We start from the raw sequence: 12,712 nt of genomic DNA on the forward strand, positions 1-12,712 counted from the left end.
TGAAAAGGATTTCAGGTTCGATAAAAAAATAGTCATCTGGTTGATACTTCAATATTTCCTAATCGTAACAGAAAACACAAACGCCAACATTCAAAGTAGAAATGATCACCTGTCTTTCCTTAACCCGCGCGGGGCTGGGGTCTCCAGCCGAACGCGCGGGGCTGGGGGGGGGGGGTAAATTTTACCCCCCTGTTATCTCCCGAACTAATGGTCCGATTTGGAAAATTTAAACGCCAATCGAAAGATCTCATCACGAACAACTAAAAACATGTACTTAATTTTAAGTTTGAGGCCAAAGTCAAGGTCAGGTTAAGGGTACAAATTGCAAGTTCCTACAGTATCGGCCTTGCACCGTAGTTGCCGAAGAATGGAGTCATGGACTGAGACTGATCGCCCAAAACGTGTTCTTAGGCTACCAAGACAATATTCGTTGCATACAATATCATTCAGAGGTCAAGGTCAAGGTCAGGTCAGGTCAGGTCAGGTCACCAAAAACAAAATATAGAAAAGGGCATGTGCGACACATGTTGTATGGGTCATTTTACTCATAGAATTCAATAGGCACACTCAATAAGTGATATGGACCACCTCTGGATGAATTTCAGGTCGAGGTCAGGTCAAGGTCAGGTAAAGTGAAGTCAAATTTTGAAGTTGGTTGTTAAGGCCTAAAAAGTTGTCTATCTGATCCAGTTTTTCACGGAGAATCGAATGGTGCTATTTTGGTTTCCGTACGAGGTCTAGAACTTCCAAAAAAGTCATTTTTCCAAAATTTTTGTGTGTCGTGACGTCATACAATTTTGAATAACTCCCACATTTTTGAACCGATTCTTCTAAAACTTGGTATATAGGTGCACATAGACCACTTCTCTGACATATATTCCGGTCTTTTCGATACACTCAAAATTTTGGATTTTATAGTTATTTTCCCAAAAAAGTCAGTTTTTTGGAAAAAATTGGGTCAAAATCCAACATTAAAAAAACGAGATAGCCATTTGATAGACAAAGTAGAATTACGTATATCCTTTTTTTGTTACGTCTTGATTCCTTTAACCCTATTAGTGGCAGGCTCCTGGCTACCCCATATTAGTGGCAGGGGGGGGGGGCTGTTTACGACCCCCCCTTGATATCTCGAGATCTAACCGGCCGATTTTCAAAATTCAAACGGCATTCGATTTGGCTCAACGAGATCTACATTTCTAAAAAAAAAAAAAAAAATTAAAAAATGTCAATAGGGGGGGTAGAGGGGGGTAAAAACGGGCAAATTGCAGATACATTTTAGACTGTTTATCACGGCCAGGTTTCTGAACCAATCTTAACGCAACTTTTGCCGATCGATAGAGAATGAACCAGGAATTCACATGGATCCTAAAAATATGCATTTTCAAAAATCATAGGCGGATACAGATCATTGAGATTGGGGTTACACAAAAAGTATAGTAAATAAGGTTTTTGTTGGTACTGTTTCTAAAAAGGGTGGCAATGGTCTTGTTATGTTACAATTTTCTTATGAGAGAACGACTAAAATTGTATTGGTCATGCATAGGTGGTGTCAGGGCACCTATGTTGGGAGGTAAAAAATAACCCCCCTTTTTGGACGCCTGGATCCGCCTATTATAGCAAAAACGTGTCAAAAGAGGATGCACAATAACTTTGTATATGTTATCACATGAAACCTTTCATTCACTGTTCGTAAAACTGGTGCAGCATCGTGATCTTCGCCCAAATGACTCACTTCACGAATAAGACCCCCCAATTCCCAGTGCTCTGGAGCCGCCCCTGGTAAAGTTATGAACTTGAAATTTTCAGGGAATGTGCCCAATTTAGTTTTAGGAAAAGTCAGAAAATTTCAGCATCGTAGCTTCAGCGGTTTCGGAGATATTCGCGAAAAACCTGAGGGGTGGATAAAAACAACCCCCCTGCCACTAATAGGGTTAAAAATGAAGATGTTAGCGGCGTTTGAACTTTTGCCGTTTTTTGAGGCGAAAATGGCGAACATGACGTCACTAAAACGTCAATTTCTCAAAAAGTTTCCGACGGATTTCGCTCAAATTTTCAGGGAACGTGTCGAATTGATGTAAGAAAAGGTACTGAACGTTTGGCGGCGCTGCGCGCCGCCGTTTCTGAGATATTGCAAAACTTCGCGAGGGGGGTAAAATTTACCCCCCCAGCCCCGCGCGGGTTAAGAAATCCTCATCTATTCGTGTTTAATTCCCAGTGGAAATTAATTTTCCTCAATCTTTTGTTTAGAAACAACGAGTACCGTTCACGCTGAATCGCTTCAACGTTTAAACTGGCACGGTTTGCTGAGAATAGACGTGAAAATCTCAAGCAGGAAATGGGGTTATTAATTTCCCTCGGTTACTTTCTATATCTGGACATGGATCACAGTTGTTTGTTGCGATCTTGTTTACGCAATTGATATTTACAGGAAATTTATTGCCGTTTTTCGTTAAATACGCCAACAGATGTGCGTGCCAAACTCTAGGATTGTCAGCACCTCCCTCATTTGTAACTCCCTCGCCTCACCTCGTCCTGTCAACCACCCTGACCTTCCTCCGCCCACTATCCTCCGCTCATCTGTCCTCAAACGCTGCATCTCTCCACCTCCCATCTATCCCCCCTCCCCCCCCCCCCGCTCACCGCTCACCGCTCAACACCATCCCCGACAGCGAGTTGGCCGTTCAGTTCTCGGCACCGGTACAGCTTCTGACGGTAGTGTCGAGAGAATACGGTCCCAGAGCGCTCTGATCACACACAGATGGCACCGACGGCCGACGGCTGGCCCCGCTCCGTCGGCGGCGACGGCCGCCGGTTCCGACGTCGAGGAGTCGGCTCCGACGCGGGGCGGCTCGAGTGGCGTCGGATATTCTAAAAGTTGAACTGGCGCGGGTTGGCTTACTGAAAACAGTGCGTGGAGTAAGAATCAAATGGGACGTATTCGTTTTGCTTGCCTCACCTTCCTTTGCGAAACGTTGCAATAACCTTATTATATATAGTTTATACAATTAAAAGCAAAAAGTAGTTGACATATAAATTTAGGTACAATTGGTCTTCCTTTTTATTTCATTGACAACGGTTTCTGAAGCAAGTCTCCTCTAACCATAATCATATTGATCCCATTATACATACCCATGGAATGTACAGGGTGTTGCAGGTAAATTGGGACTAAGTTCATGACCTTACAAAAAATTTGCTATGCGGAGGAACATCATGGAAATTTGACACAATATAATTTCAACAATTGTTTTTCATTTGATATTGAAATTTTAATCCTAACATATCGCGCGTATCGCGCAGTCATGGAGCAGCGTCGGAGGGAAACGATTGGTGAGTTAGTTCGCGCCGGACAGAGTGCGAAGGACATAATAAGTTTAACTGGGTACCCAAAGTCTACCGTGTACCGAACTATCGCGACCGTAGGAGCTGGAGGGGATGTCGCTCGACGTCCTCACACACCTCGCAGTGACCGAAAACGGACACCAACATTCCTGAGCGGCTTGAAACGCTCGATTCAGGCCAAACCGAGGACCTCGATGAACAAGCTTGCGCGTGCCCGTCACGTGAGCAAGAGCACCATCAGCAGAGCCGTGAGAGAGGACCTCGGGATGAAGTCGTTTACCAGAAAACGACGAAGCCTCCTGACCGAACCAGCAAGGGCGATGCGAAGGGAGAGGGCACCGAAGGTCCTCAATCTCCTCAAGCACCTCGGGAGTGACGTCAGGGTATTTGTCGATGAGAAAAAGTTCATCGTAGAAGAGGTCGCCAACCGCCGGAACTCGCGGGCTATCGCCTACAGCGCTGATGAAGTGGCTCCCGTGATGAAAGGCAAAAATCCGGCATCAGTGATGGTATTCGGGGTCGTCGCAAGTGATGGCCGCATAATGCCGCCCCATTTCATACCTGCTGGTGTGATGATCGACACTGACGCGTATTTGACCATCCTGAAGGAGTCTCTCATCCCCTGGATGATGAAATACTATGACCTGAGCAAAGTCATGCTGGTGCAAGACTCCGCCCCAGCACATGCTTCCCAGAGGGTGCAAGATTTCCTGAGCCAGAGGATCCCCCTTTATGTACCCAAGGACATATGGCCCTCCAACTCGCCTGACTTGAATCCATGCGACTTCTGGATGTGGGGCGTGGTAGAACAAAAGTCCAACTCGACCACTCATGCCAACGTTTCTGACCTGAAGAAGGCCATCAGGAAGGCAGTCAGCACCATTGACCAGGACGAGGCCCGGCGCGCGTGCTCCGCTTTCCGGCGCCGTCTCGAGAGGGTGCGGGACGCCGACGGCGGTCACATCGAGTGACAAGGCTGTGCGTACATGACACAATACACGTGCGAAGTTTCAACTTTCTATGTTTTCATTCACCGTATTAATAGCATGTTGAAATTAGGTTTGAAAATTCCCAATTTACCTGCAACACCCTGTATAACGCTAAAGGTTCTAAAAAATCCTGTTAAAGTATTGAGTAGGTACACAGCAGAATTTAGTCCATGCCTATCATCCGTCAAGCCGGCGCGGCATGTGGCTGCAGGGGCTGCGAATCGTATCTGCCGTCCAGCGCTGTTCGCTTTGCAACAAATCACCCTGCGGGACAGGACGGTCCTGTGGCTAGGACAGAAATGGACCAATGATGCCTCCACCCTGCCCCATATCAACTTCCGGCGGATAGAAGACACGTGCCTTAGTGAGCTGTTTCGGTCGTTAGAGGGAGGGGAGCGAAAAAGGAGAGGTCTCCAGGGGGCGTTTTCGGGTATACTGACGCCATAGCGTGGGACAGCCTAGTGAGTTAGCGAGCTGTTACGCCGAATGGAATGAGGGCCACGCACACGTGCTAGGGAGGTCGAGTGAGTGAATGAAGTAGTAGAACTGACACAGCTGAGCCAGTAACCGTATGTCTGGTCCTGTCACGGTATAGATAAAGACTTTGTCAAGGCGGCCCATCCTTGACCGAGTCAGTCTATCGGGTCTTGACTCGTGACGGCTTAGAGTCAGACCTTGTCGCGATGGTCCGATGACTCCAGTCCTCATCATGACTGAGTCGGGATACACCGACTGAGTCAAAGGTGGACTGTTTATATACCTGACCCACGAAACGAGTTGTGTTTACCTGGGCTTCAAGAACTGCCATGAGTCAGTGGATGGTGCCCTATGATGAATTGCTGTAAACCTGGTTGCTTTTGCTCTGATGAGTGTATCAGCTTCATCATCATAAGCTCATAATGTAGAAGATATGTCCCAGCCGGCTCCGTTGTTCTTCCGTATAATTGTTGTGTAAACAAGATTCATAAATTAGTTAATCTTTTAGTGTATTTCCAATGGAACACTGAGCACTGAGCAGTTTTAGATACATCAGAATGTTTTATAAACGACGTCGTAACAATTTTACTTTGCGAAACTTGGGAAGGCTAAGACTTATGGAGCAAACACGTCTTAAAGGGCTTTTGCTTTAGAAATGTACTGGTATTGAACGACTTCTTGAACTTGATTAGTCAGTGCGTATATAGGAATAACTTTCCTTTGAGAGACGATTTTTTGGCCTCGAATAAATCAGCTGGAGCGGGCAAAACTTTTCTCAAGTGCACAACACACACGTTCGTATGGAAACTTTGATCCGCCTAGCACTTAAACTTTGGATAGAATAGCGTAATAGCAGCCACTATTCGTCAATATAGTTGCAGATCAGTGGAGATGAAAGATATTGCTTGCGCCATTCGCCGCGATCCCCTGCAGGCTGCAACCAAGTTTAGACTGCTCAGCTCGCTCAGTCTTGGCTCGTTCCCTCCCTGTTACGCCCTGCTACCAAGCTCTTTTGATTCCTTGCTCACTACTGCTGCTCTGACTGTCGTTATGGTCCCTGCTGCTCTCGGCCAGGCCAGCTCCCGGCTCGCCCGTTCGGTTCCTGACTCGATCTGTTGCCTCGTCCATTCTCCGTGCGCTTGCTTGGTTCTTGAATTACGGTCATAGGTGGCACGCCACAGAAGTTTTTGGCTCGCCAGCTGGGTCCCTGACTTGTCCAGCTGGCTCGCTCTCTCAGCCCCCAACTCTCCCAGCTTCCTCCCCCGGCCGGCTCTGCAGCTCGTCGCTTCATGGCTCCGTTTGCCTGCCGCCAGTCCGCCCGTTCCTAATGGCAGAGAGAGTCGCTCAGTGTCCACCCAGGGATATATCGGATGGTACGGCCGACGCTGGTGTTTTTGTTGGCAGTCTAGCTCGCCGCCCCGCAAGCTGCTGATGTCTCGGACTTCCGACCGCAGTGTAAAAATGACACCCATTGACGTGGTAATAGTGGCCATTTGTTGACCCACTGAAGAGCTTTGTCGCGTGGACGGCAGTTCGGATTTTTTGCATGGGCAGCATTTTGGAAATTTTTGTTCTGCAATTGAACGGGATGACTAGTAAGCGGCTAAGGAATTAATTGCACTTGCCTAATGTGTGGGTCAGAAATGATTATAAAAGAAAAGGTTTGACCTTAGTAGGGGAGAGTGGGGAAAGATGCCCAGGGTTTTACTATGTCAGATTTTATTCGAAAATGACGATCGGAAAGCAAAAACTTGGAGTTTCAACGGAAGCCGACATCATTTTTCTCCAAAAATATCACACTTTCGTGCCTGAAATATGATAACTTTTTTTGCTATTAAGCATTTCCCTGAAGAAGTGAAAGGGGGCATCTTACCCCACAGGGTGGGAAAGACGCCCCCCTGGCGTTGGGTAAGATGCCCCCTGCACTATAGGGGAAGTTGGGGCAATGCCGGAGTTGGGGCAAAGCCGAAATTCGAGATATTTCTAAAACCGTAGGACATGGATGCCACGTCTCAGTGATGCTCTGAAGCTTAAGTGACTACAATTATCGCATGTTTGTTACGAGTTGTCATTTGGAATACTTCGGCTGTGAGGGCGCCAAAAGCGTTTTCAAGGTACTTGTACTACATGCGCCTTTGAAGCTGCATTTCTTACTCATTATGCTACCGTTTGTCTGGCCAATTCGGTCAAGTAATCTTCAGCATGTCTTTGCATAAGTGTGCTGCCTATTTGAAATTTATACAGCACGTTTAAAAGTTATGGGCCTGCAAATGAAAGTATGGCTGGCTGGGGTAATGCCGAAAACGTGCAATTACGCACGTTAAAGCACGCTACGTGGACTTTACTGCTGTAGAATAGCAACGCGTATTTTTAGTCAAACAAATTACACTTTCAGCCGGCAAAACTGCCTGTTACCTATAGGAATGATTTACCTAGCATTTTTTTATTATATCACACAATTATAACTTCCAGTGTGCACCAAGCGTCCTCAAGCTCTTAAAACGCGTGTCAGCTTTGATGAATTTTGGATAAAGTTTGAGATAAATTGGCAAAACATCAATGTCGGCATTCCTCGTAGATCATTTATCCCATTTTCGGCTTTCCCCGCAGTCCGGGGCAACGCCGAAAAAGTCAGTTCTTTGATATTTTTAGTTTTTGCGCTTAACCCGGCCGGGCCCGGGGGGTAATCCCAACCACCGCAGCCCGGGGGGGGGCGTTTTTCGCCCCCTCCTGTCTAACTCCGTAAATAAGGGAGCTACGAAAACAAAAGCGATACCAAACGAAAGGTCCTTACGAGACGATTCTAATGCACCTAAAATTTTTGACCTCAGGTCAATTTTCAAGGTCAGAGGACAAGGTCAAAGGCCAAAACCGGCACATGTAAGCCTTCTAGAGGACGGCAGGCTGCATCAAACCGGCAAAATTGGGTGTCAAACGAAAGAAGAGAATCTGAGGATTCTGAAAATGTGCTCCAAATCAAAGGTCAAGGTCAAGGTCACGCTCAAAATTGACCTCAAACTTGTCACTTTTTCGCACATCTTGCGTGCTAACTTCCAAGATGTTTTGAAATGTTTTGAGGCTTATCAGTTCCCTATTTGTGGTTCATCTTACGATACAAGGCTGCTCAAAGGTCAAGGTCACAGAAGAGTATCCCTGCTAGAGGCTATTTCACTGATTCAAGTTAGTAATAATAAATAAGACAATTTTGCCATCCGGAAGCTCTAAATGAAGGCTTAGAGGAAAATAGATGCCAGATTCGTGATCAGCGGGTACAAATCCATCATAAACGACCTTTCATGTGTCAAGGTCAACCAGAGGTCATTCGAGGTCACATGAGGTCAATATGAAACTTGACATTTTCCGAACAAAATATATATCATTCGACGCGGCTTGACAAGGCGAATGCGATGGTACCACTGCCGTAGCTCTAGGACCATTTTTGTCGAAGCTATTTGCGAAAAACTAAAACCACATTTCGAGGTCGTTGACCTGACCTCTGACCTCAGGTCACCAAAACTATTTTTCTATTTTTCTCTAGGTCAAACGCTACACAGCCGTGCTCGTAATTTGTCTTTATCTCTAAAACTCTATTTTTAGCAGCTATTTGAAGTTTGCGTCTGTGACGCCGATTTTTGCCGTGCAGGGGTCTAGAAAAATGGACCTTGTGACGTCATCAAGGGGGCTAGGTCCAAATTTTTTACTTCAGAAGATGTCAAATTGATGGGAGAAAAGGTACTGAAAGTTTCGCCTTCCTATCCCTAAGCGTTCGGGAGTTATCGCAAATATTCGCCAGGGGGGGGGGGCGAAAAACGCCCCCCCCCCCGGGCCCGCGAGGGTTAACGGTATGCGAATTCATCAAATGCGCCTGGTATGTTTGAAAGACAAAAGACTAGCCTCTCGAATGACGCCAACAAGAATAGCTTATGTTGTCTACCTTGCGTGCTACGGGCGTCAGAAAAAAAAAGTATTCGGCGTTCCCCCAACTTCCCCTAAGTGACATAAATGGGCACGTGAATCGCCTGAACGAATCAGCAGTCCCTTCGAGCCTGCAGTAGACACCAAACGTCATCGTAAGGGCCCTCAAAAGTAGTCGTAAGGGGCTTCAGAGGTCATCGTTAGGGCCATCATAGTCCATCGCGGCCAAACAAGCCTCCGTGGTGGCATTCGGAGACCACTGTGTGGCCCTTATAGGTCTTCATGATGCTTGAGGGCCCTCGAGCCCATCGTGGGGACCTCAGATGCCAGCGCGGCCCGTGGAGCCAACGTGGGAGCCCTCAAAGGATGTCGTGAGGGGCCCTGGAGCCAATAATGGGGCCCACAGAGGCCGTCGTGAGGGCTCTCAGAGTCAGATGCCGCCCAAAAAGTCGCTGTAAGGGCCGGGAGACCGGCATGGGAGCACCCGACCGTACTGGACTCTCAATAGTCCCAGATCGGCTTTTGTCTCTAATCACAAGTATGTAATAAATGATTTGACGGGATGCTTGAAGGACAGCCTACGAATTTAGGGGGGGCGTCTTTCCCCATCAGGACAGGGGGCATCTTACCCCAAGGTACCGAAGTAACATTAAATCAGTACAATTTGTTAGCCATAAAACTACACCTTGAAACAAACTGTTTGGGACACAGTACACGCATGTTAATGTATCACGACTATAGCAAGGGACGCAAAAATTATCTACCTTCTTTGATATTTACAATGTTTTGACACCAAAATATTTTTTGAAAGCAGCAAATAAAAAACATGCAATCACCAGCCAGCCGTTGCCCAACTGAGCTTCGCAAATTTTTGTGCAGTTAACAAGGCAGGCTTCCGCTTAACGCTAAGAACATTAATTTCCAGGTTCGATTCTTTGTTTCGCCGCTAGAGGGGGTGGGGCGTCTTTCCCACCCTGGGCATCTTACCCCACTCTCCCCTACTACATCGAATTTCCACCATATAAGATGATGCAGCTTATGTCTGCAATGCCTATAGGTAAGCACCATAGTAAAACAGCGACCAACGTTTGCTTTCCATCTGCAAGTTATATCTGGTTCAAAATCGCACTGTTTTGACACAATGGTTTGAAAGTTCAGTTGTCTCCATGCTCGGCTAGTTGCAGGGTCGGTTCACGGTTGAAGCTCGTCAAGACACAAGTCTACAAATGTTTCACCGCTCACCACCACTGTGTGAGTCTGACTGGACTGTTGACTTCACGTCTGCTCCAGCTCAGGCAACACCTGTAACATCACATGTTTGACAGGACCGTATCACCCCTGGCGAGTGCCGGCTGGTCGGTTCATGACTCATTGACCGTGATATACCTGCACGCAGCGGTGCCTGCAGTCGCTGTCAGCCGTGAGCTGCAGTCTCGTGTGTCAAGGTCACGTCGATGTCAGCCCGCGGGTCAAGCGGGTCACCTGTGAGTCAGCTCCCTCGGGCACCGCTGGTGCGCGGTGCAAAACAGCTCCGATCGGATCAAGCTGGTGTTGCCATCAGTTGAGCCGCCGGGCGGTCACCCCGCCGCCCCGCCCCCGCCCCCGCCCGGTGCCGACAGGCCGCTGCACTGCTGCAGCCGGACAGACACCAATGGGCTTCAACTCTCCCCGGAACGGGGCTCGGCGGCTTGTGTATCACCGAGGTGTCTGTGGGGACCCGGTGGTTTAGAGCCGGCCCAGTAGGATCCAACAGATGAAATGTGTTTGTTGTGAAAGCGTTTCAAGGTGTCCCCTATCAACACGCTATCCTTCAGGATACAAACGAGGACCGCGTATTGTAGGAGAGCTCTTTCAAATTGAAGAACATTACAGGATTCCCCTGTACGGATGATCGTGACGCTTTATATTTGAGATCTTGTCTAGTGACTGCTCAACCTTGTCGTGTAGAAAGGTTAGCGCTGACGCAAACATCTGTAGAAATGACGCCTAAGCAGTCGGACAGTGATGACCTTTGCAGGTCAGAGAGATGATACAGATACGATATTATTCACGCCGTGTCAGCCGGCAGCCACAGCGCCACGAGTGACCGGGCAGAATGCAGGATCAACTGAGTGACGCGTACATTTAGAAGCGGGAAACTCTGATTCTCAGGGCGACTGCGACAGAGGCTCTCATTTTTTACGTCTCTTTCCGCATTCAGTGACGCATTTTACTTTACACGGAAATTTAACGTGATTCTTGGCCCACGAGCCAAAAGAAACACTTTCAGGACAAGGGACGAAGATAAATACTCATCGACGCCTCGGTTTCCAGCACACACTCCGAGGCAGTCGATAGAGCTGGCGATTGGTGGCCGGGGCTGGAAATGCTAAAATATTCGCCACCGACACGGCCGATAGCCCCCGAGCTGACTGCGCCTCGCCAGCAAAGGCCGAGTTACATCCCGAAGATGCTGCTTTATATTGGCTTAGGGTATATTTCGGCAAGTTACGGCTTGTAATGGAGTGTCGACTGCCAAGAAAAAGAAAGATATTGATCGGTCCTCCTCGGCATTATTACGCCAGTGGCATCAGAATTTGGAATATTCGTTTACAGATACCATAGATACAGATACCTACCAATGTGCAGTAAGCAAGACTGTATACCCATGTATGTACGCTTTTACCCGTCAAAGGACATTGTCTAATCACTTCTAATGTGTGATTTTCTGAGTTGGTATTAATCTTCGCTGCTTAATCGTACATTGTAATTTGTATATTCCTCCGCTGGTGTCGCCGACAAACTGTCGTTCGGAGTTCTTTTCTGGTTGGATGTGGACTGTATTTTATTCGGTGAGTTTGTGCGACATTCGTAGCCCGCCCGCCTGCTATGTGAGCTCCTGGGTTTTTGATATTCGGCGATTTACAGTTGTAGATAGACGTGAAGATTTCTCGTAGAGGATTTATTGAAGTATACGCGAAGCAAGAAGCGGAAGCAGTTGTGAAGAAAACCGGTAGATGAAACACGCAGACACGGAGCACAATTCACATTCACTGTACAAATCTGAAGCACTGACACTGCCCCGCCGGGCGCGGCTGCGCGCAGGAGAGTCGGTCTGCGCGCGTGCTTCTGTACTCTGTCCCCGCTCAGCCGGGCGAGGCGTCGAGCGGGGCAGATCAGTCCGTGCGCACAGCGCGACGGTCGAAGTGAGACTCTGCCGGGGTCGTACGTGACCCACATTTTATACGCAATGCTTAAGACGTGTGCAAAACGAGTGCGAACTTGCACTGCAGCGGGGAGGTGGCTGAAGGCGCCAGCTTGGCGGCCTACGTGCCTTAAAACGACGTGTCTTTAATTCATATCTCGGTCTCGGTGGCGGCCGCGGCGCTGCTGCGTCTCGGCAGCGTCGGCGGCACGCGTACCGACCGCTGGCCGCGTCTGCTCGCGGCCCCGCCCTGCACAATGCCTCACAACTCATCCTGAGTCTGGACAGGGTGACGGCGGTGCGGCGGCGGGACGGCTGCAACGAGCGGCGGCGGCGCCGCGGTGGCACGGCGGCCGGCCGGCTATCACGGCGGCACAGCGGTAGCGCGAGCTGGTCCGAACACTTTCGTCGGTGACATCACTCCACCCCCGTGTTTGACCACAGGGAGAACACAAAATGACACGATCACCGACAAAGATGTACAAACAAGTACGATTTACACGCCTAAATCGAATAAACTACCAAACACAAACGGCCGTTATGCGCGAGTTACGAGGCTCATATTCACAAAGCAAAACACGGATGAATAGTGAGTGCGTCGGTAAGCACGTACACGCACAACAGCCTTCCTTACTTTAACTGGTTCAGGGGCGAGGGCTCGACAGTCCACAGCCAGCCAGCATCATTTCTTGTTTGCGTTCTGTCGGCTAATGAGATGGCTGAGGGGGCGACGGGGCAAGTTCCAGAAGCGCCACCTTCGTGGCAGGCCGGGTATACGTACCACCTGCTGCCGTCTTGAGCTGTACGG

At 48.5% G+C, this 12,712-nt stretch overlaps 1 protein-coding gene across 1 annotated transcript in view; it reads left to right on the forward strand.

Moving 5' to 3' along the window:
- The window catches only part of LOC122392737 (connectin-like), a 45,101-nt gene that overhangs the window by 11,411 nt on the left and 20,978 nt on the right, over positions 1-12,712 (forward strand). The gene's annotated exons all lie outside the window — the stretch shown is intronic.

The sequence above is a fragment of the Amphibalanus amphitrite genome, unplaced genomic scaffold (assembly GCF_019059575.1).
Source record: "Amphibalanus amphitrite isolate SeventyFive unplaced genomic scaffold, NRLGWU_Aamphi_draft 000024F_arrow, whole genome shotgun sequence".
Classification (NCBI taxonomy): Eukaryota; Metazoa; Arthropoda; class Thecostraca; order Balanomorpha; family Balanidae; genus Amphibalanus; species Amphibalanus amphitrite.